The following is a 22063-nucleotide window of genomic DNA, read 5'->3' as shown; positions in this document are numbered from 1 at the left end:
GAGAGGCTTCGAAGGCCTAACATAACAAAATAGGGCTGTTGGCAATTTAAAATTGGTTCCAGGGGTACACGGGCAGCAGTAGAATGGTCAGTGGAGGCCTAGTGGAAGGAGGGACCGCAGACAGGCTTCGAAGGCCTAACATAAAAAAAATTGGGCTGGCTGTAGGCAATTTAAATTTGGTTCCAGGAGTACACGGGCAGCAATGGTCTGGTCAGTGTAGTAGTAGTAGAAAGAAGGGACCGCAGACAGGCTTCGAAGGCCTAACATAACAAAATAGGGCTGTTGGCAATTTAAAATTGGTTCCAGGGGTACACGGGCAGAAATGGTCTGGTCAGTGTAGTAGTAGTAGAAAGAAGGGACCGCAGAGAGGCTTCGAAAGCCTAACATAACAAAATAGGGCTGTTGGCAATTTAAAATTGGTTCCAGGGGTACACGGGCAGCAGTAGAATGGTCAGTGGAGGCCTTGTGGAAGGAGGGACCGCAGACAGGCTTCGAAGGCCTAACATAACAAAATAGGGCTGTTGGCAATTTAAAATTGGTTCCAGGGGTACACGGGCAGCAGTAGAATGGTCAGTGGAGGCCTTGTGGAAGGAGGGACCGCAGACAGGCTTCGAAGGCCTAACATAAAAAAAATTGGGCTGGCTGTAGGCAATTTAAAATTGGTTCCAGGGGTACACGGGCAGCAGTAGAATGGTCAGTGGAGGCCTTGTGGAAGGAGGGACCGCAGACAGGCTTCGAAGGCCTAACATAACAAAATAGGGCTGTTGGCAATTTAAAATTGGTTCCAGGGGTACACGGGCAGCAGTAGAATGGTCAGTGGAGGCCTAGTGGAAGGAGGGACCACAGACAGGCTTCGAAGGCCTAACATAAAAAAAATTGGGCTGGCTGTAGGCAATTTAAATTTGGTTCCAGGGGTACACGGGCAGCAATGGTCTGGTCAGTGTAGTAGTAGTAGAAAGAAGGGACCGCAGACAGGCTTCGAAGGCCTAACATAACAAAATAGGGCTGTTGGCAATTTAAAATTGGTTCCAGGGGTACACGGGCAGCAATGGTCTGGTCAGTGTAGTAGTAGTAGAAAGAAGGGACCGCAGAGAGGCTTCGAAAGCCTAACATAACAAAATAGGGCTGTTGGCAATTTAAAATTGGTTCCAGGGGTACACGGGCAGCAGTAGAATGGTCAGTGGAGGCCTTGTGGAAGGAGGGACCGCAGACAGGCTTCGAAGGCCTAACATAACAAAATAGGGCTGTTGGCAATTTAAAATTGGTTCCAGGGGTACACGGGCAGCAGTAGAATGGTCAGTGGAGGCCTTGTGGAAGGAGGGACCGCAGACAGGCTTCGAAGGCCTAACATAAAAAAAATTGGGCTGGCTGTAGGCAATTTAAAATTGGTTCCAGGGGTACACGGGCAGCAGTAGAATGGTCAGTGGAGGCCTAGTGGACGGAGAGACCGCAGACAGGCTTCGAAGGCCTAACATAAAAAAAATTGGGCTGGCTGTAGGCAATTTAAAATTGGTTCCAGGGGTACACGGGCAGCAGTAGAATGGTCAGTGGAGGCCTAGTGGAAGGAGGGACCGCAGACAGGCTTCAAAGGCCTAACATAAAAAAATTGGGCTGTAGGCAATTTAAAATTGGTTCCAGGGGTACACGGGCAGCAGTAGAATGGTCAGTGTAGTAGTAGTTGAAAGAACGGGCCGCAGACAGGCTTCGAAGGCCTAAGATAATAAAATGGGCTGGCTGTAGGCAATTTAAAATTGGTTCCAGGGGTCGACGGGCAGCAGTGGTCTGGTCAGAGGAGGCCGATTGTAATGAGTGTCTGCCAGTTAGTAGTCCAAAACAATAAATAAATGTGAATGTCTCGCATTAAAACAAAACGAAAACACTAAAGGGTGCAATCATTAGGTTCAGGGGTGGGATCCTCTGCGTAGTTTCAGACCTACTAATTTAGCGCAAAGTATTTACTGTGGTAAATAGAGGACACTGCCCCTGACTATGTTAAGTACCATCATACATGTCAACACAATGGTCAGTGGCAGGAATGGAAGGATGTCAGCGCATAGACTAAACACTGGTGGAAGTGTGAGAGATAACTGTGGAAGTGGTAGAGCAATGTTTGACCTGGGGTTGGGTGAACTCTCTTGTGGACGGCGGTACAGGCCCAGGGCCCCTCATGTTACAACAGTGCGTCTGACGTTGGGTGCGCACCACCACCGCCAGAGACACTTTATTGTACTATGAGGGACCCAGTGGCAGTGCCGTCGACCAAAAGCGGGCACACCCACCTCTTCAGACAAACAGCACTCTCACGGGTGCTTGCACCAAGTCGCGATACCACGGCCCCGTGTGGGGAGTTTGGCCATTTAGGGAGGTGTAAACATGTCGTATGCTGGACAATCAGCTGCAGCAAATTAGACATTCGAAAAGTAATTCACAGTAGTCCACAGGCAAGAGCTTTTTGTAGGAAAGCTAGGTGTCTGCCGGGCAAGGTGGGGCAAAAGAATTCGAAATCCAGTTGTGGTTCATTTTAATGAATGTTAGATCATCAACATTTTGGGTAGCCAGACGAGTCCTTTTTTTGGTTAATATTGAACCTGCAGCACTGAATACTCTTTCTGATAGGACACTAGCTGCCGGGCAAGCAAGCTCCTGCAATGCATATTCTGCCAATTCTGGCCAGGTGTCTAATTTTGATGCCCAGTAATCAAATGGGAATGACGGTTGAGGGAGAACATCGATAAGGGATGAAAAATAGTTAGTAACCATACTGGACAAATGTTGTCTCCTGTCACTTTCAATTGATGCAGCAGTACCTGTCCTGTCTGCGGTCATAGCAAAATCACTCCACAACCTGGTCAGAAAACCCCTCTGTCCAACGCCACTTCTGATGTGTGCACCCCTAACACTCCTGGTCTGCTGCCCCCTGGAGCTCGTGTGAGAACGATCACGGGCGCTGTGTGCTGGGAATGCCTGAAGCAAACGGTCAACAAGAGTTGATTGTTTGGTTGCTAATATTAGTTCCAAGTTCTCATGTGGCATAATATTTTGCAATTTGCCTTTATAGCGAGGATCAAGGAGGCAGGCCAACCAGTAATCATCATCGTTCATCATTTTAGTAATGCGTGTGTCCCTTTTGAGGATACGTAAGGCATAATCCGCCATGTGGGCCAAAGTTCCAGTTGTCAAATCTGTGGTTGTGATTGGTTGAGGGGCAGTTTCAGGCAAATCTACGTCACTTGTGTCCCTCAAAAAACCAGAACCCGGCCTTGCCACGCAACCAATTTCCAGTGCCCCCGGGAAAGCTTCCTCATTAAAAATATACTCATCCCCATCATCCTCCTCGTCCTCCACCTCCTCTTCGCCCGCTACCTCGTCTTGTACACTGCCCTGACCAGACAATGGCTGACTGTCATCAAGGCTTTTCTCTTCCTCTGGTGCAGACGCCTGATCCTTCAAACTTTGCATCAGCAGACACATTAGGGGGATGCTCATGCTTATTATGGTGTTTTCTGCACTAACCAGCCGTGTGCATTCCTCAAAACACTGAAGGACTTGACACATGTCTTGTATCTTCGACCACTGCACACCTGACAACTCCATGTCTGCCATCCTACTGCCTGCCCGTGTATGTGTATCCTCCCACAAAAACATAACAGCCCGCCTCTGTTGGCACAGTCTGTGAAGCATGTGCAGTGTTGAGTTCCACCTTGTTGCAACGTCTATGATTAGGCGATGCTGGGGAAGGTTCAAAGACCGCTGATAGGTCTGCATACGGCTGGAGTGTACAGGCGAACGTCGGATATGTGAGCAAAGTCCACGCACTTTGAGGAGCAGGTCGGAGAACCCAGGATAAGTTTTCAATAAGCACTGCACCACCAGGTTTAAGGTGTGAGCCAGGCAAGTAATGTGTTTCAGTTGGGAAAGGGAGATGGCAGCCATGAAATTCCTTCCGTTATCACTCACTACCTTGCCTGCCTCAAGATCTACTGTGCCCAGCCACGACTGCGTTTCTTGTTGCAAGAACTCGGACAGAACTTCCGCGGTGTGTCTGTTGTCGCCCAAACACTTCATAGCCAATACAGCCTGCTGACGCTTGCCAGTAGCTGGCCCATAATGGGACAACTGGTGTGCAACAGTGTCAGCTGCCGATGGAGTGGTTGGCCTACTGCGGTCTGTGGAAGAGCTGTCGCTTCTGCAGGAGAACGAGGAGGAGGAGGAGGGGGTGCGAACGCCTACAGCCAACTGTTTCCTAGACCGTGGGCTAGGCGCAACTGTCCCGAAATTGATGTCCCCTGTGGACCCTGCATCCACCACATTTACCCAGTGTGCCGTGATGGACACGTAACGTCCCTGGCCATGCCTACTGGTCCATGCATCTGTAGTCAGGTGCACCTTTGTACTCACAGATTGCCTGAGTGCATGGACGATGCGCTGTTTAACATGCTGGTGCAGGGCTGGGATGGCTTTTCTGGAAAAATAGTGTCGACTGGGTAGCTCTTAGCGTGGTTCAGCGTACTCCATCAGGGCTTTGAAAGCTTCACTTTCAACTAACCGGTAGGGCATCATCTCTAACGAGATTAGTCTAGCTATGTGGGCGCTAAAACCCTGTGTACGCGGATGCGAGGATAAGTACTTCCTTTTTCTAACCAGAGTCTCATGTAGGGTGAGCTGGACTGGAGAGCTGGAGATCGTGGAACTTGCGGGTGTGCCGGTGGACATGGCAGACTGAGAGACGGTTGGAGACCGTATTGTTTCCACCGGTGCCCTAGATGCAATATTTCCTCCTACAAAACTGGTGATTCCCTGACCCTGACTGCTTTTGGCTGGCAAAGAAACCTGCACAGATACTGCCGGTGGTGCGGAAAATGGTGGCCTTACAGTGACGGAAGGGATGTTGCGTTGCTGACTAGCTTCATTGGCCGAGGGTGCTACAACCTTAAGGGACGTTTGGTAGTTAGTCCAGGCTTGAAAATGCATGGTGGTTAAATGTCTATGCATGCAACTTGTATTGAGACTTTTCAAATTTTGACCTCTGCTTAAGCTAGTTGAACATATTTGACAGATGACTTTGCGCTGATCAATTGGATGTTGTTTAAAAAAATGCCAGACTGCACTCTTCCTAGCATCGGATCCCTTTTCAGGGATTGCAGACTGAGCTTTAACTGGATGACCACGCTGTCCTCCAACAGGTTTTGGCTTTGACACGCGTTTTGGGCCAGATACGGGCCCGGCAGATGGAACCTGTTGCGATGTTGATGCCTGCTGCGGCCCCTCCTCCTCCGCTTCTGAACTACTGCCGCCTGCACCCTGTTCCCCCAATGGCTGCCAATCGGGGTCAACAACTGGGTCATCTATTACCTCCTCTTCTAGCTCGTGTGCAACTTCGTCTGTGTCACCGTGTCGGTCGGTGGTATAGCGTTCATGACTGGGCAACATAGTCTCATCAGGGTCTGATTGTGGATCAGTACCCTGAGAGGGCAATGTTGTGGTCTGAGTCAAAGGACCAGCATAGTAGTCAGGCTATGGCTGTGCATCAGTGCACTCCATGTCAGAATCTACTTGTAATGGGCATGGCCTGTTAAGTGTTTCACTTTCTAAGCCAGGGACGGTATGTGTAAAGAGCTCCATGGAGTAACCCGTTGTGTCGCCTGCTGCATCCTTCTCTCTTGTTGTTGTTTTTGCTGAAGAGGACAAGGAAGCGACTTGTCCCTGACCGTGAACATCCACAAGCGACGCGCTGCTTTTACATTTACCAGTTTCAGAAGAGGAGGCAAAAGAGCTAGAGGCTGAGTCTGCAAGGTAAGCCAAAACTTGCTGTTGCTGCTCCGGCTTTAAAAGCGGTTTTCCTACTCCCAGAAAAGAGAGCGTTCGAGGCCTTGTGTAGCCAGACGACGAACCTGGCTCCACAGCTCCAGACTTAGGTGGAATATTTTTTTTCCCACGACCACCTGATGCTCCACTACCACTACCATCATTACCAGCTGACAATGAACGCCCACGGCCACGACCTCTTGCACCAGACTTCCTCATTGTTTTAAAAACTTAACCAAAGTAACTTTATTTGTTGCTGTCAAACAACTTACACGGTGACCTATAACTTCAGTATGATTTCAATATCCCTTTACAGGTTGGTGAGACCACAAGGAAAATCAGGCACAATGTTACACACTCTGTTTTCTGTGGCACCAAATCACAGAGATGCCACACACGCAGGACTGTCACTCAAGCACAAATGTCAATATTAATCTCCCACTGTTTTATTTTTTATTTTTTTTTTCAGGGAGACTTTAGAAACAAAATAAAAAAAAATGATTTTTTCAGGAAGAATTTAGAAACCAAATAAAAAAACAAAAAAAGGCTTTCTATGGCCCACTGAGTGAGAGATGGCACACACAGGAGTCAGGAGTGGCACACAAGCCCAGAGGCCAATATTTTTCTTCCACTGATTGATGTAGCGATTTTTTCAGGTAGATTTTGGAACCCAAATCAAGCAAAAAAAAAAAATAGGCTTTCTATGGCCCACAATTTGAGAGAGAGAGAGATGGCACACCCAGGAGTCAAGACTGGCACACAAGCAGAAAGGGCAATATTAATCTCCCACCTATTTTTTTTTTTTCAGGGAGACTTTAGAAACAAATTAAAATAAAATGATTTTTTCAGGAAGAATTTAGAAACCAAATAAAATAAAATGATTTTTTCAGGGACAATTTAGAAACCAAATAAAAAAACAAAAAAAGGCTTTCTATGGCCCACTGAGTGAGAGATGGCACACACAGGAGTCAGGAGTGGCACACAAGCCCAGAGGCCAATATTTTTCTCCCACTGATTGATGTAGTGATTTTTTCAGGTAGATTTTGGAACCCAAATCAAGCAAAAAAATAAATAGGCTTTCTATGGCCCACAATTTGAGAGAGAGAGAGAGAGAGATGCCACACCCAGGAGTCAAGACTGGCACACAAGCAGAAAGGGCAATATTAATCTCCCACTGTTTTTTTTTTTTTTCCGGGGAGACATTAGAAACAAAATAAAATAAAATGATTTTTTCAGGAAGAATTTAGAAGCCAAATAAAATAAAATGATTTTTTCAAGGCCAATTTAGAAACCAAATAAAAAAAAAAAAAAAAGGCTTTCTATGCCCCACTGAGTGAGAGATGGCACACACAGTAGTCAAGACTGGCACACAAGCAGAAAGGGCAATATTAATCTCCCACTGTTTTATTTATTTATTTTGTTTTTCAGGGAGACTTTAGAAACAAAATAAAATGAAATGATTTTTTCAGGAAGAATTTAGAAACCAAATAAAATAAAATTATTTTTTCAAGGACAATTTAGAAACCAAAAAAAAAAATAAAACAAATAAAATAAAGGCTTTCTATGCCCCACTGAGTGAGAGATGGCACACACAGGAGTCAGGAGTGGCACACAAGCCCAGAGGCCAATATTTTTCTCCCACTGATTGATGTAGTGATTTTTTCAGGTAGATTTTGGAACCCAAATCAAGCAAAAAAATAAATAGGCTTTCTATGGCCCACAATTTGAGAGAGAGAGAGAGAGAGAGAGATGCCACACCCAGGAGTCAAGACTGGCACACAAGCAGAAAGGGCAATATTAATCTCCCACTGTTTTATTTATTTATTTTTTTCAGGGAGACTTTAGAAACAAAATAAAATAAAATGATTTTTTCAGGAAGAATTTAAAAACCAAATAAAATGATTTTTTCAAGGACAATTTAGAAACCAAATAAAAAAAAAAAAAAAAAGGCTTTCTATGTCCCACTGAGTGAGAGATGGCACACACAGGAGTCAGGAGTGGCACACAAGCCCAGAGGCCAATATTTTTCTCCCACTGATTGATGTAGTGATTTTTTCAGGTAGATTTTAGAACCCAAATCAAGCAAAAAAATCAATAGGCTTTCTATGGCCCACTGAGTGAGAGATGGCACACACAGGAGTCAGGAGTGGCACACAAGCCCTAAGGCCAATATTTTTCTCCCACTGATTGATGTAGTGATTTTTTCAGGTAGATTTTAGAACCAAAATCAAGCAAAAAAATAAATAGGCTTTCTATGGCCCACTGAGTGAGAGATGGCACACACAGGAGTCAGGAGTGGCACACAAGCCCTGAGGCCAATATTTTTCTCCCACTGATTGATGTAGTGATTTTTTCAGGTAGATTTTAGAACCCAAATCAAGCAAAAAAATAAATAGGCTTTCTATGGCCCACAATTTGAGAGAGAGAGAGAGATGCCACACCCAGGAGTCAAGACTGGCACACAAGCAGAAAGGGCAATATTAATCTCTCACTGTTTTATTTATTTATTTTTTTTTCAGGGAGACTTTAGAAACAAAATAAAATAAAATGATTTTTTCAGGAAGAATTTAGAAACCAAATAAAATAAAATTATTTTTTCAAGGACAATTTAGAAACCAAAAAAAAAAAAAAAGGCTTTCTATGCCCCACTGAGTGAGAGATGGCACACACAGGAGTCAGGAGTGGCACACAAGCCCAGAGGCCAATATTTTTCTCCCACTGATTGATGTAGTGATTTTTTAAGGTAGATTTTGGAACCCAAATCAAGCAAAAAAATAAATAGGCTTTCTATAGCCCACAATTTGAGAGAGAGAGAGAGAGATGCCACACCCAGGAGTCAAGACTGGCACACAAGCAGAAAGGGCAATATTAATCTCCCACTGTTTTATTTATTTATTTTTTTTCAGGGAGACTTTAGAAACAAAATAAAATAAAATGATTTTTTCAGGAAGAATTTAGAAACCAAATAAAATAAAATGATTTTTTCAAGGACAATTTAGAAACCAAAAAAAAAAAAAAAGGCTTTCTATGCCCCACTGAGAGATGGCACACACAGGAGTCAGGAGTGGCACACAAGCCCTGAGGCCAATATTTTTCTCCCACTGATTGATGTAGGGATTTTTTCAGGTAGAGTTTAGAAACCAAATCAAGCAAAAAAATTAATAGGCTTCCTATGGCCCACTGAGTGAGAGATGGCACACACAGGAGTCAGGAGTGGCACACAAGCCCTGAGGCCAATATTTATCTCCCACTGATTAATGTAGTGATTTTTTCAGGTAGATTTTAGAACCCAAATCAAGCAAAAAAATAAATAGGCTTTCTATGGCCCACTGAGTGAGAGATGGCACACACAGGAGTCAGGAGTGGCACACAAGCCCAGAGGCCAATATTTTTCTCCCACTGATTGATGTAGTGATTTTTTCAGGTAGATTTTAGAACCCAAATCAAGCAAAAAAAATAAATAGGCTTTCTATGGCCCACTGAGTGAGAGATGGCACACACAGGAGTCAGGAGTGGCACACAAGCCCTGAGGCCAATATTTTTCTCCCACTGATTGATGTAGTGATTTTTTCAGGTAGATTTTAGAACCCAAATCAAGCAAAAAAATAAATAGGCTTTCTATGGCCCACTGAGTGAGAGATGGCACACACAGGGATGGCACTCTAGCAGAAATGCCAATCTTAATCTCCCACAAAAAAAAAAAAAAAAAAACAGGGACTGTCCTACAATTACTATCTCCCTGCAGTAATCTCAGCCAGGTATGGCAGGCAGCAATAAGGAGTGGACTGATGCACAAATTAAATAAAAAGTGTGGACAAACAAAAAAGATAGCTGTGCAGAAAGGAAGGAACAAGAGGATTTGTGCTTTGAAAAAAGCAGTTGGTTTGCACAGCGGCGTACACACAGCAATGCAGCTATCAGGGAGCCTTCTAGGGCAGCCCAATGAGCTACAGCGCTGAGAAAAAAAAAATGTAGCTTCCTCTGTCCCTGCACACCTAAGGTGGTGTTGGACAGTGGAAATCGCTACAGCACAAGCGGTTTGGTGGTTAATGGACCCTGCCTAACACTATCCCTGCTTCTGACGAAGCGGCAGCAACCTCTCCCTAAGCTCAGATCAGCAGCAGTAAGATGGCGGTCGGCGGGAACGCCCCTTTATAGCCCCTGTGACGCCGCAGACAGCAAGCCAATCACTGCAATGCCCTTCTCTAAGATGGTGGGGACCAGGACCTATGTCATCACGCTGCCCACACTCTGCGTTCACCTTCATTGGCTGAGAAATGGCGCTTTCCGCGTCATTGAAATGCGACTTTGGCGCGAAAGTCGCGTACCGCATGGCCGACCACGTACAGGGGTCGGATCGGGTTTCATGAAACCCGACTTTGCCAAAAGTCGGCGACTTTTGAAAATGAACGACCCGTTTCGCTCAACCCTAGTCTCAGCTTATACTCAGGTCAGCTTATACTCGAGTATATATGGTAATAGTTTTGTAGCGTATATTATAATCATGGTTTCTCTATGAGGCTCACCCTATGTCTGACCTTCACAGGATAACCTAAATTTTTTTTTTACCCATTTAAAAAAAAATTGATAATGTAGGTAATCTGCTAGGTGTTTTATGATGAAGTTTTCAATGTTATATCATGTCAATAGCAATTTACATTAAATGCACGATTATAAGTAGGCTTTTCTGTTTAATTTAAACTATCTTAAAGAAAATGTATCCTCCAAAAATTGTGTATGGTGTAAATCAGGTTTTTGTGTTAAAATTAATTTTCACACTGGCCACTAGAGCTAACATACTTTCTCTTTCTTACAGAAGTCTTTTCTTTCAGAAGAATTTTATGCAGACTTATTATCACAGGCAGGATTACAATAACAGGTAACAGTTTTGTATCTAGAGTCCGATGGGTCCCGATGCAAAATTTTAACCTTGTCCCGCATATTTTTCAGATATATAAGCCCTTCTAGCATTCTAAATCCAATAACCACATACGTGTTGTCCCCGCCCCACTATATAGTAATTGCAACGCTGCGGCTGGCACCCCTGCATAGTGTCCCCTTCCATGCAGGGACTCTGGCTTACTCACGGCCCCAACCCCACAGCGTTGTCTCCCGGCGTGTCCCTCCTGCTACTCTCTGCATTCGGTGTGTGCGCTGTTGTGAAATTCTGTTGTCGGGCTCCCTCCTGTGGTCATGAATGGTACTTCGGCTGGTTCTGTCCATGGACTTCCTCTGGTGGGTGTTTCTGAGTTTCCTTCCTCAGGTGGCGAGGTTAGCTGTCTGCTCTATTTAACTCCACTTAGATCTTTGCTCCAGGCCACCTGTCAATGTTCCAGTATTGGTCTATTTCACTCCTGGATCGTTCTTGTGACCTGTCTTCCCAGCAGAAGCTAAGTTCAGCTTGTATTTCTTTGGTTTGCTATTTTTCTGTCCAGCTTGCTATTTAATTTGTTGTCTTGCTTGCTGGAAGCTCTGGGACGCAGAGGGAGCGCCTCCGCACCGTGAGTCGGTGCGGAGGGTCTTTTTGCGCCCTCTGCGTGGTCTTTTTGTAGGTTTTTGTGCTGACCGCAAAGTAACCTTTCCTATCCTCGGTCTGTTCAGTTAGTCAGGCCTCACTTTGCTAAATCTATTTCATCTCTGTGTTTGTATTTTCATCTTTACTCACAGTCATTATATGTGGGGGGCTGCCTTTTCCTTTGGGGAATTTCTCTGAGGCAAGGTAGGCTTTATTTTTCTATCTTCAGGGCTAGCTAGTTCCTTAGGCTGTGCTGAGTTGCATAGGGAGAGTTAGGCGCAATCCACGGCTATTTCTAGTGTGTTTGATAGGATTAGGGATTGCGGTCAGCAGAGTTCCCACGTCCCAGAGCTCGTCCTTTATTATCAGTAACTATCAGGTCATTCCGTGTGCTCTTAACCACCAGGTCTATTATTGTCCTGACCACCAGGTCATAACAGTACAGGTGGCCCAAAGTACTAATGCATCTCAATAGAGGGATAAGAGAAGTTCTGAGACCATTTTTTTTCTTTGCAGTGTGTTTTGTTTCTCTTTTCCCCTTTACCTCTGGGTGGTTCAGGACACTGGTGTAAACATGGACATTCAAGGTCTGTCCTCTTGGATGGATAATCTCACTACAAGGGTGCAAAACATTCAAGATTTTGTGGTTCAGAATCCGATGTCAGAGCCTAGGATTCCAATTCCTGATTGGTTTTTTGGTGATAGATCTAAGTTCTTGAATTTCAAAAATAATTGTAAATTGTTTCTTGCCTTGAAACCTCGCTCCTCAGGTGACCCTGTTCAACAAGTAAGGATCATTATTTCTTTGTTACGTGGTGACCCTCAAGACTGGGCATTTTCCCTTGCGCCAGGAGATCCGGCATTGCGTGATGTTGATGCGTTTTTCCTGGCGCTTGGATTGCTTTATGACGAACCTAATTCAGTGGATCAGGCAGAGAAAATCTTGCTGGCTCTGTGTCAGGGTCAGGATGAAGCAGAGATATATTGTCAGAAGTTTAGAAAGTGGTCTGTGCTCACTCAGTGGAATGAATGTGCCCTGGCAGCAATCTTCAGAAAGGGTCTCTCTGAAGCCCTTAAGGATGTCATGGTGGGGTTTCCCATGCCTGCTGGTCTGAATGAGTCGATGTCCTTGGCTATTCAGATCGATTGACGTTTGCGTGAGAATAAAGCTGTGCACCATTTGGCGGTACTATCTGAGCATGGGCCTGAGCCTATGCAATGTGATAGGACTTTGACCAGAGCTGAACGGCAAGAACACAGACGTCGGAATGGGCTATGTTTTTACTGTGGTGATTCCACTCATGCTATCTCCGATTGTCCTAAGCGCACTAAGCGGTTCGCTAGGTCTGCCACCATTGGTACGGTACAGTCTAAATTTCTATTGTCTGTTACTCTGATTTGCTCTTTGTCATCCTATTCTGTAATGGCATTTGTGGATTCAGGCGCTGCCATGAATTTGATGGACTTGGAGTATGCTAGGCGCTGTGGTTTTTTCTTGGAGCCCTTGCAGTATCCTATTCCATTGAGAGGAATTGATGCTACGCCTTTGGCCAAGAATAAGCCTCAGTACTGGACCCAATTGACCATGTGCATGGCTCCTGCACATCAGGAGTATATCCGCTTTCTGGTGTTGCATAATCTGCATGATGTGGTCGTTTTGGGGTTGCCATGGCTACAGGTTCATAATCCAGTATTGGACTGGAAATCTATGTCTGTGTCCAGCTGGGGTTGCCAGGGGGTACATGGTGATGTTCCATTTTTGTCTATTTCGTCTTCCACTCCTTCTGAAGTTCCAGAGTTTTTGTCGGATTATCGGGATGTATTTGATGAGCCCAAAGCCAGTGCCCTACCTCCTCATAGGGATTGCGATTGTGCAATCAATTTGATTCCTGGTAGTAAATTTCCTAAGGGCCGATTGTTCAATTTATCTGTGCCAGAGCACGCCGCTATGCGGAGTTATATAAAGGAGTCCTTGGAGAAAGGCCATATTCGCCCGTCGTCATCACCGTTAGGAGCAGGGTTCTTTTTTGTGGCCAAGAAGGATGGTTCATTGAGACCTTGTATTGATTATCGCCTTCTTAATAAAATTACAGTCAAATTTCAGTATCCTTTGCCATTGCTGTCTGATTTGTTTGCTCGTATTAAAGGGGCTAGTTGGTTCACCAAGATAGATCTTCGAGGGGCGTATAATCTTGTGCGTATTAAACAAGGCGATGAATGGAAAACAGCATTTAATACGCCCGAGGGCCATTTTGAGTACCTGGTTATGCCATTCGGGCTTTCTAATGCTCCATCTGTGTTTCAGTCCTTTATGCATGACATCTTCCGAGAGTACCTGGATAAATTCCTGATTGTGTATTTGGATGATATTTTGGTCTTTTCGGATGATTGGGAGTCTCATGTGAAGCAGGTCAGAATGGTGTTCCAGGTCCTTCGTGCAAATTCCTTGTTTGTCAAGGGGTCAAAGTGTCTCTTTGGAGTTCAGAAGGTTTCATTTTTGGGGTTCATTTTTTCCCCTTCTACTATCGAGATGGACCCTGTTAAAGTCCAGGCCATTTACGATTGGACTCAGCCGACATCTGTGAAGAGCCTGCAAAAGTTCCTGGGCTTTGCTAATTTTTATCGGCGCTTCATCGCTAATTTTTCTACTGTTGCTAAACCGTTGACTGATTTGACCAAGAAGGGTGCTGATGTGGTCAATTGGTCTTCTGCAGCTGTAGAGGCTTTTCAGGAGTTGAAGCGTTGTTTTTCTTCTGCCCCTGTGTTGTGCCAGCCAGATGTTTCGCTCCCGTTTCAGGTTGAGGTTGATGCTTCTGAGATTGGAGCAGGGGCTGTTTTGTCGCAAAGAAGTTCTGATGGCTCGGTGATGAAGCCATGTGCTTTCTTTTCTAGAAAGTTTTCGCCTGCTGAGCGTAACTATGATGTTGGTAATCGTGAGTTGTTGGCCATGAAATGGGCATTCGAGGAGTGGCGTCATTGGCTGGAAGGAGCCAAGCATCGCGTGGTGGTCTTGACAGATCACAAGAATTTGACTTATCTTGAGTCTGCCAAATGGTTGAATCCGAGACAGGCTCGATGGTCGTTATTTTTCTCCCGTTTTGATTTTGTGGTTTCGTACCTTCCGGGCTCTAAGAATGTGAAGGCTGATGCCCTGTCAAGGAGTTTTGTGCCTGACTCTCCGGGTGTTCCTGAGCCGGCGGGTATTCTCAAAGAGGGGGTAATTTTGTCTGCCATCTCCCCTGATTTGCGGCGGGTGCTGCAAAAATTTCAGGCTGATAGACCTGACCGTTGCCCAGTGGAGAAACTGTTTGTCCCTGATAGATGGACTAGTAGAGTTATCTCTGAGATTCATTGTTCAGTGTTGGCTGGGCATCCTGGAATCTTTGGTACCAGAGATTTGGTGGCTAGATCCTTCTGGTGGCCGTCTTTGTCACGGGATGTGCGTTCTTTTGTGCAGTCCTGTGGGACTTGTGCTCGGGCTAAGCCCTGCTGTTCTCGTGCCAGTGGGTTGCTTTTGCCCTTGCCGGTCCCGAAGAGGCCCTGGACGCATATTTCTATGGATTTTATTTCAGATCTCCCCGTCTCTCAAAAGATGTCGGTCATTTGGGTGGTTTGTGATCGCTTTTCTAAGATGGTCCATTTGGTACCTTTGTCTAAATTGCCTTCCTCCTCTGATTTGGTGCCATTATTTTTCCAGCATGTGGTTCGTTTACATGGTATCCCGGAGAACATCGTTTCTGACAGAGGTTCCCAGTTTGTTTCGAGGTTTTGGCGATCCTTTTGTGCTAGGATGGGCATTGATTTGTCTTTTTCCTCGGCTTTCCATCCTCAGACAAATGGCCAAACCAAACGAACTAATCAAACTTTGGAAACATATCTGAGATGCTTTGTTTCTGCTGATCAGGATGATTGGGTGTCCTTTTTGCCATTGGCTGAGTTCGCTCTTAATAATCGGGCCAGCTCAGCTACCTTGGTTTCACCATTTTTCTGCAATTCTGGGTTCCATCCTCGTTTCTCTTCAGGGCAGGTTGAGTCTTCGGACTGTCCTGGTGTGGATACTGTGGTGGATAGGTTGCAGCAGATTTGGACTCATGTGGTGGACAATTTGACATTGTCCCAGGAGAAGGCTCAACGTTTCGCTAACCGCCGGCGCTGTGTGGGTCCCCGACTTCGTGTTGGGGATTTGGTTTGGTTGTCGTCTCGTTATGTTCCTATGAAGGTTTCCTCTCCTAAGTTTAAGCCTCGTTTCATTGGTCCGTATAAGATTTCTGAGGTTATCAATCCTGTGTCATTTCGTTTGGCCCTTCCTGCTTCTTTTGCCATCCATAATGTGTTCCATAGGTCGTTATTGGGGATATACGTGGCGCCTGTGGTTCCATCCGTTGATCCTCCTGCCCCGGTGTTGGTTGAGGGGGAGTTGGAGTATGTGGTGGAGAAGATTTTGGATTCTCGTATTTCGAGACGGAAACTCCAGTACCTGGTCAAGTGGAAGGGTTATGGTCAGGAAGATAATTCCTGGGTTTTTGCCTCTGATGTTCATGCTGCCAATCTGGTTCGTGCCTTTCATTTGGCTCATCCTGGTCGGCCTGGGGGCTCTGGTGAGGGTTCGGTGACCCCTCCTCAAGGGGGGAGGACTGTTGTGAATTCTGTTGTCGGGCTCCCTCCTGTGGTCATGAATGGTACTTCGGCTGGTTTTGTCCATGGACTTCCTCTGGTGGGTGTTTCTGAGTTTCCTTCCTCAGGTGACGAGGTTAATTCGTTAGCTGGCTGCTCTATTTAACTCCACTTAGATCTTTGCTCCAGGCCACCTGTCAATGTTCCAGTATTGGTCTAGTTCACTCCTGGATCGTTCTTGTGACCTGTCTTCCCAGCAGAAGCTAAGTTCCAGCTTGTATTTCTTTGGTTTACTATTTTTCGGTCCAGCTTGCTATTTTATTGTTGTCTTGCTTGCTGGAAGCTCTGGGACGCAGAGGGAGCGCCTCCGCACCGTGAGTCGGTGCGGAGGGTCTTTTTGCGCCCTCTGCGTGGTCTTTTTGTAGGTTTTTGTGCTGACCGCAAAGTAACCTTTCTTATCCTCGGTCTGTTCAGTTAGTCGGGCCTCACTTTGCTAAATCTATTTCATCTCTGTGTTTGTATTTTCATCTTTACTCACAGTCATTATATTTGGTCGGCTGCCTTTTCCTTTGGGGAATTTCTCTGAGGCAAGGTAGGCTTTATTTTTCTATCTTCAGGGCTAGCTAGTTCCTTAGGCTGTGCCGAGTTGCATAGGGAGCGTTAGGCGCAATCCACGGCTATTTCTAGTGTGTTTGATAAGATTAGGGATTGCGGTCAGCAGAGTTCCCACGTCCCAGAGCTCGTCCTTTATTATCAGTAACTATCAGGTCATTCCGTTTGCTCTTAACCACCAGGTCCATTTTTGTCCTGACCACCAGGTCATAACAGTGCGCACCGCAGTCCGGGGCACTCCTAGTACTTACATGCCTGTGCTTCCCTTTTATTAAAGGGATAGTGAGCACATTATGCTAAATGCTGTAAGCCTGTTGCTGAGAGATGCTTAGCATAAGTAGTATTTTTGCAAGATGGCTCCCAGCCAATAGCTGGTAGACATCTTGTATTAAACAGTCCCTCTCCCCCAGGGAGTAGCCAAGCAATGTATTGAATTATTAGTTAGTCAGGTGTATTGCTAGGAAGTTGTAAGGTCCCCTTGTCCCAGTGTGGTCAGAGCCTAAAAGTTATACCCTGGTATAGGGGTGGCCAGACCTGTGTCTGTAGTCCCCTGGTCCCAGTGTGGCCAGTCCTGTATCCTTATCCTCTGGTCCCAGAGCGGCCAGTTCCTTAACCTCGTCCCCTGTTGCCGGACCACCCAGTGCCTGAACCTTGTCCCCTGTTCCTGGAGTGTTCAGTGCCTATTCCACGGCACAGGAGTAGCTAGAATACTGAATACTAGACTTGTGTGTCTGAACTAAGCCCTAAATAAGTGTCCACTACCTGAACCCTGGGATCAGCAGCTGCAATACCAGTTTCTACCCAGGAGTGGTACCTGGTGGATACCTACCACACAAGCCTGACGTCACTACTAGAGGCTCCTGTTATTGAAGTCCCCTGGTCCTAGTGCATACAGTGTATAAATACTATTTCCCGGTCCATGGGTGGCCTAACCCTGTTCCTGAATCCTAGAACAGTGTGTCTGAACTAATCCCTAAATTAGTATCCATTACCTAACCCCTGGGATCAGCAGTTGCAGTACCAGGTTCTGCCCAGGAGTGGTACCTGATGGCTACCTGCCACACCAACATGACCTGAACACTAGAGGCTCCAGTGAACGCCAAGATAGCCGCTTAGTTACATTCTTTCCTGGATAGGCCCAGCCCTGTGGCACAGTTGGTCCATAAATCCATGTGCGCCACGGCTATGTGTAACAGTCTGCTCAGCCCAGCCATGGCCACAACAGTTTCCTTGGCCTTGGACCCCACTGATTCTCAATCCTCTCTGCACTGTATTGGCAGCTGTGCTACCAGCGAGAAAGCCAGGAAAATTTTTTGTTTGATCTGATGTCATTAGATGCACGATTAGAAGCCCTGAAATCTGGACAATCTGAAATTTGCTCTCCTTTAATGGAACCTGTCCTGTCTGATCAACCTTGATACTATGGGGATTCGAAGCAGTGCCATAGGTTCCTGGAGCAGTACATATGGCACTTTGAAATTATCAGCCTGCAATTTTACTCAGGTCGGGCCAAGGTGCGATTCCTAATGTCCTACTTATCAGGAGATGCTCTGGCATGACTCATTCCCTTATGGGAATAAAGAATATGGGCTCTTATACCTCAGACCTGCACGAATTCCTGTTGGCTTTCCAAATGGTCTTCGGCTAGCTGAACTCAGAATCTCCTGAAAAAAATTCCCTTCCCAGCTTCCAGGAGCCAACCAGACGGGTGATGCGTGTGAGGAAACCGTCGCTTCAGGCCCTGTCCTTTCAAAGACCACCCATTTGCCAGCCTGTTGGTGCAGCTACCCATGTAGAATCCGTGAAGGTCTCCTGTGTTTGGCTGGCCAAGCAGAAGCCAGAACTCATTTGTGAGATAGGATTGCGGTACTGCTGCGGTTGTGTGGAACATCCTGACAGTTTTTGTCCAGTAAAACCTAAAAAACACCAAATCCTTAGGCCAGTAGGAGAGGCTGTCCTTCGTGGGAGTATTACCTCTTCACAGATGACTGTGACTGTATCCATGGCAAGTAGAGGCTTCAATTCGGCAGGAGAGTTCGTGCTGCAAGCCGTGAAGAGTCCGTGTCAGACTCCCAGCTGACAACTCCAGAATCCGGTGAGGGTGTTGTCAGATGAAGGATGACCCCTACTCAGAAACAGTCAAGTCAGGTCTGAACAGCTTAAGCTCCAGATAGGAGTGTTATACACTGAGAAGATTGCCTTCCATGTGCTCTCTGGTATTACTCAGGTGCATTTTCTAGTCTGGAAACCCCGGGTGGTGCTTCATTTGGAACAGCTGGGCCACAAGAGTTGTCTTGTCCCAATACATCCAGGTCAGCCAGCAGTGTCACTAGCTTCTCCACCCAGTCTGCCATTCGCCAAGTCACTGTATGCTGGTGTCTTCGAAGAAAGGGAAGCGGAGACAATGTCACCACACAGTGCCGATGATTGTTCCAATCATCTGTCTGCAAGAATCTCCCCACCTTGTGAACGTGTCATCTTGGAGACTTGGCTGACGATGGACCCAAAGCAGGTTTCTTCAATCTCTAATAAGTCTGGTAAAGTGAATGTCAAGATGGTGGCATCTGCCAAGTCCTTGCAATGCACCAACCAGGCATAGTAACTCTAGTTGGTCCTTGAATTTTCCAGGGTGGTATCTGTTATCAACCTATGGAGAGATACTTTCCAATGCCCTGTTCCTAGTACTATGCCTGCCTTTGTCCTATGCTAATCATGGTTTGATGGAGAGAAGCATCCTAGTTGTGAATATGGTGAGAGGTGTCACTTTTCTTCTAGTGGACGGAAGTCGTGGTCCTGATGAGAAGTCATGGGAGTCCATGAAGAGGTGTTGGCCTCCAACCAGAGCGTTCTTGCGGGCTTGAAGAAGAGAGGGCATAGGGGGAATACTGTAACGCTTCTGCCGATGTCCTAGCATAGTGTCCCCTTCCATGCAGGGACTCTGGCTTATTCACTGTCCTAGCCCCATGACGTTGTCTCCCCACGTGTCTCTCCTACTACTTCCTGCTTTTGGTGTATATACTGTCTAACAGCCGCAGAACATGCAACTGCAAAGAACGCAAACATATTATCCAAGCATGCCCAAGATATTCGGATAACACCTGAGTATGCTCGGAAAAACACGCTATCTGAACACGTTCGTTCATCACTAGTGTGCACCTCTTCATGAAACAAGGACGTGTGACTCCACCACGCTTCGTCAGCACTACGGATGAGAAAATCACCAGTGTTAATACATAGTTATTAAGGTTGAAGGAAGACTTTAAGTCCATCTAATGAATTGGGTCCTTTGTTTTTTTGCACAGTACTTGGCGATGCACATTCTTTCAGCCAGCCATATTATGGTAAAGGTGAACATGATTCATAAGACCAGGTCACATTTTAAAATTGTTCAATGTTCCATTTACTCGTTTTACGTGCTTTTAGCATAGGCCCTCTGACTCATCTGTTGCTCTACAGTTACATATACAGGTCCTTCTCAAAAAATTAGCATATAGTGTTAAATTTCATTATTTACCATAATGTAATGATTACAATTAAACTTTCATATATTATAGATTCATTATCCACCAACTGAAATTTGTCAGGTCTTTTATTGTTTTAATACTGATGATTTTGGCATACAACTCCTGACAACCCAAAAAACCTGTCTCAATAAATTAGCATATTTCACCCATCCAATCAAATAAAAGTGTTTTTTAATAACAAACAAAAAAACCATCAAATAATAATGTTCAGTTATGCACTCAATACTTCGTCGGGAATCCTTTGGCAGAAATGACTGCTTCAATGCGGCGTGGCATGGAGGCAATCAGCCTGTGACACTGCTGAGATGTTATGGAGGCCCAGGATGCTTCAATAGCGGCCTTAAGCTCATCCAGAGTGTTGGGTCTTGCGTCTCTCAACTTTCTCTTCACAATATCCCACAGATTCTCTATGGGGTTCAGGTCAGGAGAGTTGGCAGGCCAATTGAGCACAGTAATACCATGGTCAGTAAACCATTTACCAGTGGTTTTGGCACTGTGAGCAGGTGCCAGGTCGTGCTGAAAAATGAAATCTTCATCTCCATAAAGCATTTCAGCCGATGGAAGCATGAAGTGCTCCAAAATCTCCTGATAGCTAGCTGCATTGACCCTGCCCTTGATGAAACACAGTGGACCAACACCAGCAACTGACATGGCACCCCACACCATCACTGACTGTGGGTACTTGACACTGGACTTCAGGCATTTTGGCATTTCCTTCTCCCCAGTCTTCCTCCAGACTCTGGCACCTTGATTTCCGAATGACATGCAAAATTTGCTTTCATCAGAAAAAAGTACTTGGGACCACTTAGCAACAGTCCAGTGCTGCTTCTCTGTAGCCCAGGTCAGGCGCCTCTGCCGCTGTTTATGGTTCAAAAGTGGCTTTACCTGGGGAATGCGGCACCTGTAGCCCATTTCCTGCACACGCCTGTGCACGGTGGCTCTGGATGTTTCCACACCAGACTCAGTCCACTGCTTCCTCAGGTTCCCCAAGGTCTGGAATCGGTCCTTCTCCACAATCTTCCTCAGGGTCCGGTCTCCTCTTCTCGTTGTACAGCGTTTTCTGCCACATTGTTTCCTTCCAACAGACTTACCATTGAGGTGCCTTGATACAGCACTCTGGGAACAGCCTATTTGTTGAGAAATTTCTTTCTGGGTCTTACCCTCTTGCTTGAGGGTGTCAATGATGGCCTTCTTGACATCTGTCAGGTCGCTAGTCTTACCCATGATGGGGGTTTTGAGTAATGAACCAGGCAGGGAGTTTATAAAAGCCTCAGGTATCTTTTGCATGTGTTTAGAGTTAATTAGTTGATTCAGAAGATTAGGGTAATAGGTCGTTTAGAGAACCTTTTCTTGATATGCTAATAATCTTTATTTTATTTTTATATAGCGCTAACATATTCCGCAGCGCTTTACATTTTGCACACATTATCATCACTGTCCCCGATGGGGCTCACAATCTAAATTCCCTATCAGTATGTCTTTGGAATGTGGGAGGAAACCGGAGTGCCCGGAGGAAACCCACGCAAACACGGAGAGAACATACAAACTCTTTGCAGATGTTGTCCTGGGTGGGATTAGAACCCATGACCCCAGCGCTGCAAGGCTGTAGTGCTAACCACTGCGCCACCGTGTTGCCCCGGTTTTTTGGGTTATCAGGAGTTGTATGCCAAAATCATCAGTATTAAAACAATAAAAGACCTGACAAATTTCAGTTGGTGGATAATGAATCTATAATATATGAAAGTTTAATTGTAATCATTACATTATGGTAAATAATGAAATTTAACACTATATGCTAATTTTTTGAGAAGGACCTGTACAGCAAGTGTCTTCTGACAGTTTTTTTTTATCATTTAGGGCCTAACAATAAACTACATTTCTTGTAATAATTTGAAACAAAATCTACTGTAGAATTAAAAAATTTTAATTTGCTATTCAGGAATCTCAAACAATACAGTTGTTTTATGATGAAAGATTCATGTGTCAATCTTCG

Source organism: Ranitomeya imitator, chromosome 6 (genome assembly GCF_032444005.1).
Source record: "Ranitomeya imitator isolate aRanImi1 chromosome 6, aRanImi1.pri, whole genome shotgun sequence".
NCBI classification, from domain to species: Eukaryota; Metazoa; Chordata; class Amphibia; order Anura; family Dendrobatidae; genus Ranitomeya; species Ranitomeya imitator.
The sequence above is the reverse complement of the archived record's forward strand: the minus strand, read 5'-3'. Positions refer to the sequence as shown.